Genomic DNA, 12,070 nt, shown 5'->3' with positions numbered 1-12,070 from the left:
CAAACATGTAATGTGCAAAGAACATTTGAATAAAGATGAGAGATCGATTAAGACTAAAGCTGTTCAAATTATGAAAAGACAGCAATTATTATACAAGAGGTAACAATACATCTTACAACTACAGCTTAAATATATAAAAATAAGAGTATATACAATGTGTGTGCCGCATAATCCAGCTGCACGTGTCTGTGTGCTTACATTTGTAAGTGCATGTGTGGGTGTGTGTCCCTCTGAGACAGGATTATGTGTAGATAGAGTAGAACCGATCTCATGGAGAGTCCAGAGTCTCTGGGCTCCGACTGCCGAGCACCACTTTGCCTCCTCGACACACGCACACACGCACACACGCACACACGCACACACATTCCTCTCAGCAACATGCTTACAGTAAATACAGAGATACGTCTCTCTAGTTTAGGGATTGTGTTTTCCATTTTAAAAAACCTGCCTCTTCTTCCCCTACAAGCGGTGAAAGAGTGTTGCCAGTAAATGAAGAGCTACATGGATTAATATGACTCTTTCTTCCCTCTCTGTCCAATCACTGTGGGTGTCAGGCTTCACAAATACCGAAAAAAGGAAAACAAACGTGTGAAGGATGAACAGAGAGGGTGTAGAGAATGTCCCCGTCATTATTCGAGGCCAAAAAAACAACAACAGTCCCCTGTGATGTTTATACATTTCATCGTCCAATGTCCGTGGGAGAGTGGAAAAAAAAGTGGCTTGTTCTTTCGCGCGCGGAACAAAATTGCAGAGACAAGCAGACATTACCTTGCAAAGTCAAGACCCAACATTTGCAATGTGTATTGACATATTGATTTTCCTTGGCAGCTATTGGCAGAAGGAGTAAGGAGGATGGGGCCGTGTGTGCGCGTCTGCAGAGGCTTGGTGAGATCCAGGCAGCATTATGCACACCAAGAGAATGAGGCTTAGCATATATTGAGTGTTTATGCTGCAGAATAGAAAGTGTGGAGCACCTTTGCTTAAACTCACTGACTGTTAAATTGGGCTTAACTAAAAATCCCTCTTATACAAACAGCAAGTGATCCAGGGCTTCCATTTCCATGTGATGATTCTCATTGGGAAATACTTTATATGTGTATTATTAATGGGTTCTTGTGCTTTACTGAAAATAAATAGATAAATGTCTATATGAAAAAGATAAAGACAGAGCGAGAAAGCATGGTCGTGATGAAGGATAATGTGTTGAAAGAGGTGATCTAGAGGATAGTGAAGGATACCAATTGTTTGTCTTCTTAAGGGCAGGGCACACATGAGGGACAGAGCTGGAGTGTATGTGGATTAGAGTGAGGCTCTGTCATGAATATATAACCACCGCAAGACCCCGGCCCACCACACAACCCCCCACCCACCCACTCATCCTCTTCTCTCCTCTCCTCTTTTTCTGTACCATGGCCATTACACGAGTCGTCAAACTGAAATATTAACGTGAAATTATTCTTACTGGACACCTCCGATGCTAAAAGATAACAATACCATATGACAAGTGTGCGCCTTGTGCAGTTTGCTCACGTTGCTTGCCTGATGTAAAAGGGTCAAAAGTAGAAATCATGGTTTTGGATGCATTTTTTATGGGTTGGATATGAGCTGAGATGGGAAAAAGTAGTTTAAGTCAAGGCATATTCTGAAACAAGATTTAAAATGAATGCTCAATATAAAAAAAAAATGGAAATAATAAAACGAAACCAGACAAGAAAGTAACCATAGCTTTAAAAGAAAGTACAATATTTTTATTCCAGGAATAGAAGAGAATACCAGAATATAACTGCTATGGAATATATAACATCAAATAGACTGTGTGATCAAACAGCAACAATAATGTACACATTATTCATTCATTGGGTGCAGTAATTGTTACCTTACCTGATAAGGTCATATGTTTACTTATTTTCTTTATATTAGGTATAGTTGTTTTGAATGATTTATACTGTTTTGTTGAAGCAACATGGATCAGTTTAAGGTTTAAACACCTTAAGTATTTCTGTGACATGCATTTAAATCTTCTCCGTAGAGAACATTAAAATGGCAATTAACAGCCTAACACGGTAAATCATTGCTTTATATGAGCATGGCATGCATATGGCATTAGTGATATTAAACGTGACCAATCATGTCAAATTATTCTCTCTGTTTATTATTTTATTTTGCAAAACATCCCAGTGTCTAACAACTGTAATGAATGCAGCAGGTTCTGCAGTAAAACAAGGGTCAAACAGCGTGTCCCCACCTTCACTGACCTCTTGCTGATAAGACTCTGAGCATATGATTGTGTTTGATTTGCAGCTCGCAGGATGCTGCTTACGGCTGATTCAAGCTATGATGACGCATGTTACTGCACACAGGGTTACACTCTGTCTGAATAGTGTGGCCCAGGCTGCTAATCGAATGCACTTTTTTAAAAAATAAGGTTTTCGGGGACGGTGGGGCTTGATAAAAAATAAACATGACTTTTCATCCACCTGCGCCATCAAATACAAATTGCAAAACACACTGCATTATAGAGTACTGTGCAAACGTCAGCTTTGTTTTTACGTCTGTCTCATTCTGTGATCACTGGCATTTGGATTGAAATGGTGCGACTGAAAGTTGGTCTCATATATTAGCAAAGTGTCAGTGAGTTTAACTCATACAAACCTGGTGTAGTCGACCTTATTCACAGCAGATATTTGTCAACATGAAAAAGTAGGACGAATGCAGTTTTATCAGTAACACTGGTCCAGTTTTAAAAGAGCCAGGGTCATGCTGATGTTAAAGTGGAAGGGTAAAAGCTGTGGACAACCTACATGATTTTTTTCTGCCTGTTTTTACGCATGATTCACAGTTGAGCAGAGTCTGCATCAGTCAGCAGTGATAGAAGACTCAAATCGGCAAGTGTGTGAGGCCCGACCCGACTTCAGTCATGTTTTAATTTTTTGGAGACGAATGTACTGATTACTGACCCAACTGAAAACACATGAAAACACAACACAAAAGAGTAGGTGGGACACATGAAGTAGCATCAGAAGACGAAGACGACGGCATCGCTGATAACTTTGATCTCGCTGAACCAATCGACCGGGATTTATGGTTAAGACATAATTATGATTGAAGATCGACGAGATGAATTTGAAGGTTTAGAAAGTGACGGAAGACGGAGAATTACCACCGTAATTGACGGAGTGTTTACAACTGCACACCAGAAAGTGGATTTACCTGCAGATGCCACTCTGCTGTAAGCACTATCACAGTCACATGTGAAGCAGACTGTTACAGTCATTACATGCTGTTCTTGTTCTTCACAGTCCATCAGGACTAAATCAAGACACTGACACAAGTTGATATTACTTTATTTTCTTACTGTTTTTTAATAGAAAATAGTTATAATAGTATAATATTTTTTTAATACATATTTTTGTATCTAAATAATATCTAAATTTCCCAGGAAGGACTGACAGGGCCTCCAGAGTCCCAAATATAAGGATTTAAATGATTAAAAAGTTGTTTTTGGTCCTTTGGACCTTTAAAAATAAACGTGTTTGTTGTCTCATGTGCATCTCAAAGAGCTTAAATCAAAAAGGTGCACTTAGCATTGTTTCTCTTTGAAATAAGATAACATAAATATATACGATCCACTGACATCTCTAAGTGCCTTGAACAGAACACAAAAGAACAAACACTGCTATCAAACCTATCAGACTACTGTAGGGATTGATGTAGGAATCTTTGAGGGACAGTGAACAGTAGACATGGTTGCTGAGTTTGATGTGTTCTGTTGGCTTCAGTTGGTTTGACAAATGTTGTCTGATCCCTCATCAGGTGCAGTCGTTAAATGTGTGATCCCCAGTCTTTCAGTCGTCATAAAGAACTTGATTAGTGTGTAACTCCCAGTCTTTTCAAAATGGGTAACGACTGTGGAAGTTGCGCAGTGTGTCCCCAGCTTAAGTCACACTAAATACGTGACACTTTAAAATAATTATACTGTATCTGTATGGTCATTATTGCTCAAACAACACATCCACAGTTGGTAAATAACGGTTGTTTGCTTCGTTTCCAGACTTAAGACAAGAAGATTGAAATGACTTTCATGTCTGTGTAAGCTTATCGTAAAGACTGTGGTTCGACAAAAACCAATCACCAGCACCTTTGAAGTAAACATGTTTCATCTCATTTTGTTTCACAGATTCTTGTAAGCAATGGACAGATCTTGGAGGCCACTTCAGAGATCTGGGAAGTTCCGAGGGACTCATTTTTAACAGCAGATATCAGGGCCAAGAATTATCTGCCGTTTACATTGTGAGGTGCAAAATGAAACATGGGAATGAAGCTGCATTTGAGTGAATAAGTCGATGACCAAATGCTTTTTTCCCGGACTTATTAGTGTTTATCTAACCTAAATGAATTAATAAAGCTTTGGTCGAAGCATGAGTGGTTTCTATTGGCCTTTTTTTATTCATTTTATACATTCATTTGAGGCTGGAATCACCACTTCTGTCATCTTATACTAAATGCTGTGACTAGCACAGCACCTTGGTCTCACTGTGTCACCAGCTGTTTAAGCAGTGATGTGGCAGGTGAAGCATCCACACAGCACTACATCTCATAGGTCCTCCTATGTCCTCTTTGTGGATATGCACACGTATTTGAATGCACACTGTGAAACAAGCTCAGAAACTTGCACTAACGCAGGCACTTGTAACACACTTACCATTACGTTTCAGCTGATGCTAGAGGGCTGACAGTAAGACACAGCTTACCCCCAGCTGAGCAGGCATGACTTAGCCTGAGTTTTACAACCAGTCTTATTGATTTACTCATTATCTTCTTCACAGGCGATCACCCTGAAGGGGATCAAAGGCCACCACTCTGCTCTCCTTTATTGTGTTCTATTCTATCCTGAAAAGAAATGACTAATGGGTCATTACACAAATCCAAAACCCCCAAACATATTTTCATCCACTTTATTCCTGTTGATCTGTGGATTATTTTGGTTTCATCTCTCCAGTTAAAATGCAAAGATTAAATAAATAACACTTACTACAGCAGACCGTACAGTATTCTATTCTATTCTATTGTTGTTGCAGCACTCGCTCAGTTCTCACTGTTGGTCAGAATGCAGGTGTAGCATCTGAATGTAATGGTGACAATATTTGGTAACGCTTTCTTTTACAGTCCCCTAATTACCTGGTATTTAGCTGGTAAATTCATGGTAACACTAAAGTGTTGCTAGGTAATTACCAAGGGTAATAAGATAAGTAAATACAGTGAAACCGTTGCCAAAATACTGGGTAATGCATGGTAATGTACTCGGTAAGTAAAGTAAAACTGTACTGTAAAAGAAAGCCAAGCTTGTTTCCATGTAATTACACACATTTTTAGGGTTAGGTTTGTTAGATTACCCCTTGGGTAAATAGCTAGTAATTAGGGGACTGTAGGTACCTGCTTATTACCAGTTTATAACCCAATAATACACTTACATTTACCATAGTTTTGCCATAGTTTAGCTGTACATACCTTCTTATTAACAGCAGTAATAACACGCTATAATTAACTATATAGTTACCAGGTAAATGCCCAGTATTTTGGCAACAGTTTCACTGTATTTACTTTCTTATTACCATTGGTAATTACCTAGTAACACTTTGGTGTTACCATGAATTTACCAGGTAAATACCAGGTAATTAGGGGACTGTAAAAGAAAGCGTTACCCAATATTTACATGAAAAGGTGCAAAGAAGGTGAAAATACAGAAAAACATTGAGATACAAAAGATATGAAAACCATGCCCCCTCCAAATAGGCTGAATACATCTATTATGAACTGATTTTATTATTTTCAAAAAATAAATAATTCCAAGCTATCATTATTATTAGGTCTCTGCCGCAAAAAAATGCACTCTTATAATGAAATGAGTATATCTCTGCAAAGTTTGATTTCGATCAAGTGAGGAAAACAAAACTTGAGAGGTTTTAGCACAGAAAGTACAGACAATGTCTCATTTGGCACATTATGGCACCATCTGTGCCATTTGTATTTTCTCATGTATAAAACTTCCATTTCAATTCAATTCAATTCAATTCAATGTATTTGTATAGCGCCAAATCATAACTATTATTACATAACATTATTTCAAGGCACTGACAACATCATGCAGAGCAACAATTCACCCAACAATTCACACAATGAGCAAGCACTAGGCATCAGTGGAGAGAAAAAACTCCTTTTAACAGGAAGAAATCTGACGGAACCAGGCTCAAAGATGTGCAGCCATCTGCCTCGACCGGTTGGGGTGAAAGGAAAAAATGGGAGACAGAGGAGAAACTACTTGTTTAATTTTAAAACAGTTTATGGCTGTGTTGAAAAGTTGAAACAGGCCTCCATATATTTCCCATTCCAAAAATGAACACAAAGTGGCAGCAACTGAGCTGTATCCCAGTCATGAATATACACAGGCCTGTATCTCCGAAATTAGATTGACAGCACTGTCAGCCAATTAGAATCAACAGAACGCCGGCATGCGACCGAGACAGGCTGCTCCATATGGCGATTGAATGCTTCACCCAGGGTCTTAATGTCTGTTAGAGACGCCTGGAATGATTTCAGAGTAACACAGGAAGTCCATCTGACCAGACCATGGACCAGACAGCATTGTTTTCACTCTAATATCAACGTTTGCCGCAGAAACATCAAACGTAAGAGCAATTTTTACAGCAGTTGTTCAGCAAAGCATTTATGTTGTCTTTATGCTTTGGCTTTTGTCTGTGTGGTGCTTTGGTGTATTATCCTCAGAATCCGTGGAGCCTCTGCTTTCATTCGAGATGTGTGGTGTGTGTTCTGGATAAAGTTTCGTAGCATTAGATCCAGAAATGTTGCGAGTATATTTTTACCCAGAGCCTCTCTCAGTGTCCCCAAATGGGGGATAGTTGGGCATAAAGTATGTATGATAGTAGTAGTATGGTAGTAGTGATAGAAGTCCTGAACACAACCTCGTGAGTCTTTTATTTAAAGGTGAAGTAAGTAGTTTATAGTGCCATCTAGAGGAGAGGCTGAAATTTACAACAAAGAACTGCTGCTCTGCTCACCCCCTCCCTTCCCTGAGCGCTACGGTATCCGCAGCTGGTCAAATGTCGTCCTCGTCGTCTTTTTCCGTGTCAGCAGATGAGGTTCGTGAGGTGAGGGAGAGGGCGAGCTACCGTGGCCGTAGCAGACGAAGCGGAGAGAGTGGAGGCGGGACTTCCGCTATAAGTAAAGAGACGCTTGATTTGTTCTCTCGCGTTTGTCCTTACAGGCTCCGGTAGAAACATGGCGTCTCGCTGCTAACAGTGGCTATGCAACCGCGGCCTGCGACCATGTTATTTTACATGACTTTTTGAAACACTACGAAAATGAAACAAAAACTATTATACAGTGACTAGACAATGCAGGAGCACATAATATGTATAAAAAAGTGGATTTTGGGTTATATAAACCCATAAATACTACACATTGTCCCTTTAAGGCTGTCAAAATAAACGCGTTAACGCAGGATGATTAATTTGTGGAATTAAAGCGTTCATTTTTTAACGCACTTTCTCACTTTCATTGCGCTAAGGGGTAGAAGTGCAATTTATGAACAGGCAAGGCAAGAAACTGCTTGGGACCCCGAGGTGATAGGGGGCACCCGACACTCGGAGCCTGAGGGCTGTTGTCTAAATTCATCAGTGAGCAGCCGCATCCCCGTCCCCCTTAAACAACAACGGTTGATTTGCAATGAAATCTCAGTAGGAAACCTCCCTAACGGAGCCCCACGTCACCTCACGTTAACCTGTGTGAAGTTATCGTTCTGCAAGTTGTAAATGAAGCTGAAGGAAAATGAAGAGGAGTTCTCAATCAGGTCGTTAGAAGAGGAAGAAAAAAACAGGATGAAGAAAACAGAAAGAAAGACACACAAGTGGCGCTACTGGCGCAGATAATGATATAATCATAACATTAACAGTAAATGACTGCTGTTACTGAACAGTTACTTTGTCTAACTAACGGGGACACAGACTTGAACAGCAGCTAACATTAGCGTCAGAATGCTAGCTGACGCTTACTCTAACTAGTAGAAGCTGATGTTTTTTTTTTTTACCAAGTTTGTATAGGTTTTTTTTTAAAGTTATTTACAGTATTTTATTGTTCTTTACATTTATATTTTCACATATGTTATTTATATCTCTGTTCTGTTCTCTGTTGTATAAAGAGACAATTAGAATTTTTCTGGCATATTTACGAATGGTAATTAATCGTGATTAATCCACAGCTATATCCTGTGATTAATCTGATTAAAAATTGACAGCCCTATTTTTATTACATTTCAGTTTTTTTTTTCAATTAAAAAGTGTGAATATGGGTCTTTTAATCTGACATTTCTGAATAATTCCATCCATCTATCAATTATCTACCGCTTTGTACAGTAAAAATGGCTGATTTTCAGTACGCTATTAGTCACAGCTGTTCTGAACACAACCTAGTCAGTCCTGGTCATCAGTGCTTGTTTTGCCTGCGTTTACTGATATTTCATGAAGGTTGGATGATGCACATATTGACAGAGTCAGCATCACTGTGATGCTCCCATGTTTATGCTTGTACAGTCAGCACAAATTACATCAGGAAGGAACTGTGACTTTGTGCAATAATTGGAATTATGCAAATACTCACATGGCATCACTTTGTAATAACCACACTAATTCATACATTTCCGGTTTTTATTATTGGTTTACAGTGAGACATGGACTTGCTTTTTTTCAAAATAATTTATGTGGTTTTCATTTATTTCTGTCACCACCTTAACATTACTTTTATAGTGTTCACTTGTAAACAAGAGGACATGGGAAAAAACAAGTGCATCCTATTGAACAATGAGCAAGGAAACAAAGTTAATGGTCAAAGAAGCTGTTCATGCATAAGTGTTGATTTCTCTGGGGAGGATCAGCCGGCACTTTTTCTCTTCCTCCCAATTCGATCCACTCCTGCGATGCTGTAAAGTTAGCCTCTGAAGAGATGGAAGAGAAATCCATACGTGTCTCTGTCTGGCAATTGATATTCACCTTACTCCCTTCTTTTTCTCCACACCTCCATCACCCCATCTCACCACCCTCTCTCTTGTTCTTTGCTTTCTCAGTGGGTCCGTGGTGGCCAATCCATCCTCACGCCCTCCACTGGCCAGGTCAGGACATCCAATATCCTATGGATTCACACTTTCTCTGCCTCCCCAGCTGCCTGCACCCAAGTAGCAACCCCAACAACCCGCCCACTCCTCCACTCTCTCCTCTTGTCCCAGCCTCACATCAGTCTCACAATCGTTGCTTTCTCTCCTCTCACCTTTTCCACCCTTTTTTTCTGCTGTGTGATGTTTGTCAAGTAATTATTTTTGCAGTGGTGCTCCTGTTTCTCCTCTAAACACAGTGAGGGAGGATCACAGAGTAATTGTTCTGCCCACTTATACCTGTGACCTCCACTTTGAATAATCACAAGAGCTTTATTTTTCTGCACAGATCAAAAGGTTTTGCTTTATAAATGGTTTTTTTTCTCCCACACAGTACAAAACGACAGCACCAATGTCACTTTTAAAATCATCACGTAAAATAATTATTTTATTGCAACAGGCTATTGAATAGTAATATGTCAAATTACAGTTTGAATTTAAACATTCACACTGCAATTACTCATCCCACTGCTGACAAATAGTCATCATGTTCTCCACATTTTGGGCCATTTGACAATGTTTACTTCAAGATAGTTTGGCACAAGGATTTTGTGTTCTTATTTATTTTCAATGGAAAGCCTGTTCTGAAAGTCACTAGACCAGGGGTGTCGAACTCATTTTCACTGAGGGCCACATCAGCATAATGGTTACCCTCAAAGGGCCAGACGTACAGTTATACAGAATAAATGTAAACCAAATATAACGTACACTAAAGGTAACTACTCCGTAACATAATTGCTAAATAACTTTCTGTATTTATTACTTATTCAAGTTACAAATATGATGCATTATAGATGTAACCTGGTCTGCGATGGTGTTTCTTGACAAACTAACAGTTTTAAAAGTCTGTATCTGGTCGGGTCAGACCTGCTCACACACCTTCAGCATGCACTGCTTCAAAAACACACCCTCAGAAAAAGACTTTGAAGCACGGGTGATTTCTTCAGCCACAATAAAGCTAGCTTTCACTGCCACATCGTTTTTGGTTGTGGCTTTTGTGAACACAGTCTCAATCGCAATTTCACTCGATGCATATACAATGATACACTGAGATCTAGTGGCAGGATGCCGTCACTTTGAGGGTAACGCAATCGCCATGCATTGTGGGAAATGTAGTTTATGGTCAACGCATGCTTTAAAGCAGCATAGACCTATTTTAACACAGATTTTAAGACCAGTTAATCACTCGCGGGCCGCATAAAATGACATGACGGGCCACATCTGGCCCCCGGGCCTTGAGTTTGACACATGCACTAGACTGAGAGATGAGGTCAGCGCTCCAACAGATAAATAGAGGTTATTAAGCACAGGGGAAAGAAACAGCATGTCTTTCACGTTTGGAACAGAGGTACCTGGGTTGGATTGTGTTCAAATTAGAATTTTCTAGGTAAGTGTGTATTTGAAGTATAAAACAAAGTGGCATCCTCAACAGTAATTTTGGCCTGGTAAGCAATTTGCAGTGGATCTGAATGTTTGCCTGCCAACAATCCAAAATTCCAACACAATCCTCTCAAATCCTCTTCATTTATGTGTGAAGTTCAGGAAAGTTTGGAGAGGATTCTTTTTTTTTTTTTGAGAAGTGGATATTAGATATAAACAAATAATAATGCCAGCATCTGGTATATGGCTCTCCTATCATTGCTTTTTACTGAAACCGTCCCTTTGCCACTCCTAACCTAATTCTGTCACAGCAACATCCCAGTGAGAGCGGTGGAAGGTGATAAAAATCAAAATTAATGTGCAATTTAATGTACACATAAACTCACACCTGGACTTGCTGGTGGTGCTACTGTATCTGGAAGACTGCTACTGTGGGGATGGCTTAGTTATTTGCTTTAATGCACACAATCTTGGACCATTACCAGTGAAATAATTAGGAGCGAGGAAGAAATATGCAAAGTACAATTATATGACTCTTACCTGACTTGGACAGCACATTTTGCATTGGTAAAAATATACACATTTGGCCACACATTTCCATTTAAGTTTTCTAAAATGCAATTAACAATTGTGAAAACTGATAACATTTAAATCAACTTTTTACTTACAGGGGTCAAATTGTCCTCCAAAGGTTGGATGCAACAATTCTGCACATTACGACTCAGACTTTTTCTATTTTAAAAGCACCACAAAAACTTCACTCATGCCCTCTCCAAAAAAGGCCACATCTCATAATTACTAACATGGAGCCAATTTGCGTGGAGCATGTCTCTCAGCAGATAATGATAATCATTATAATTGCTTGAAGCGTTTGTTTCATGCAGCAAAAGCAATAATGTTCACTCAGATCTTCTATAATAAAGGCTTTGGCTCAGCACTTTGCTTCCTCCAAGCTGTTACACAGTGACTGGACGTGAATAATCATTAGTAAAATTGAAATGCAGGGGTAAATACATGACTGTGCCTGTCCTGTCCTCTCTGCACTGCCTGTCTTTTTTTTGTCGTTCCCTGGGTGCAGCGCCAGAGACTGATCAAAGACTATCTCTGATTCACTCTGAATGATCAAGAGAAGAGACAGGGAGCTCTGTGATTACTGAACATTGACATATCAATTTCAATCATTCTACAATGTTCAGCTGTCAAACACGAGGTGCATAATGCACTCTGTTGGATCACCTGGGTTCCAGTTGTGTGGGTTTTATTGATCATGATTGATATCCTTGTATTTTTCACGAGGGAGAAGAAAATGTGTGATCTAAAGAGCCACTGCCTCAGATTGTGCTCATTTGCACAGAAAGATCAGGGTTAGAGAAGCAAGAGAGGCAAGTTCTCTGTTTCCTTTGGAACGTACATGTTTAGTTTGGGAAGATAAAATGGGACAAAGACATGCTAATGTTGGCTGGGTAGCCT

This window comes from Microchirus variegatus (genome assembly GCF_963457635.1).
Source record: "Microchirus variegatus genome assembly, chromosome: 6".
Lineage (NCBI taxonomy): Eukaryota > Metazoa > Chordata > Actinopteri > Pleuronectiformes > Soleidae > Microchirus > Microchirus variegatus.
This window is presented reverse-complemented; position numbering follows the sequence as displayed.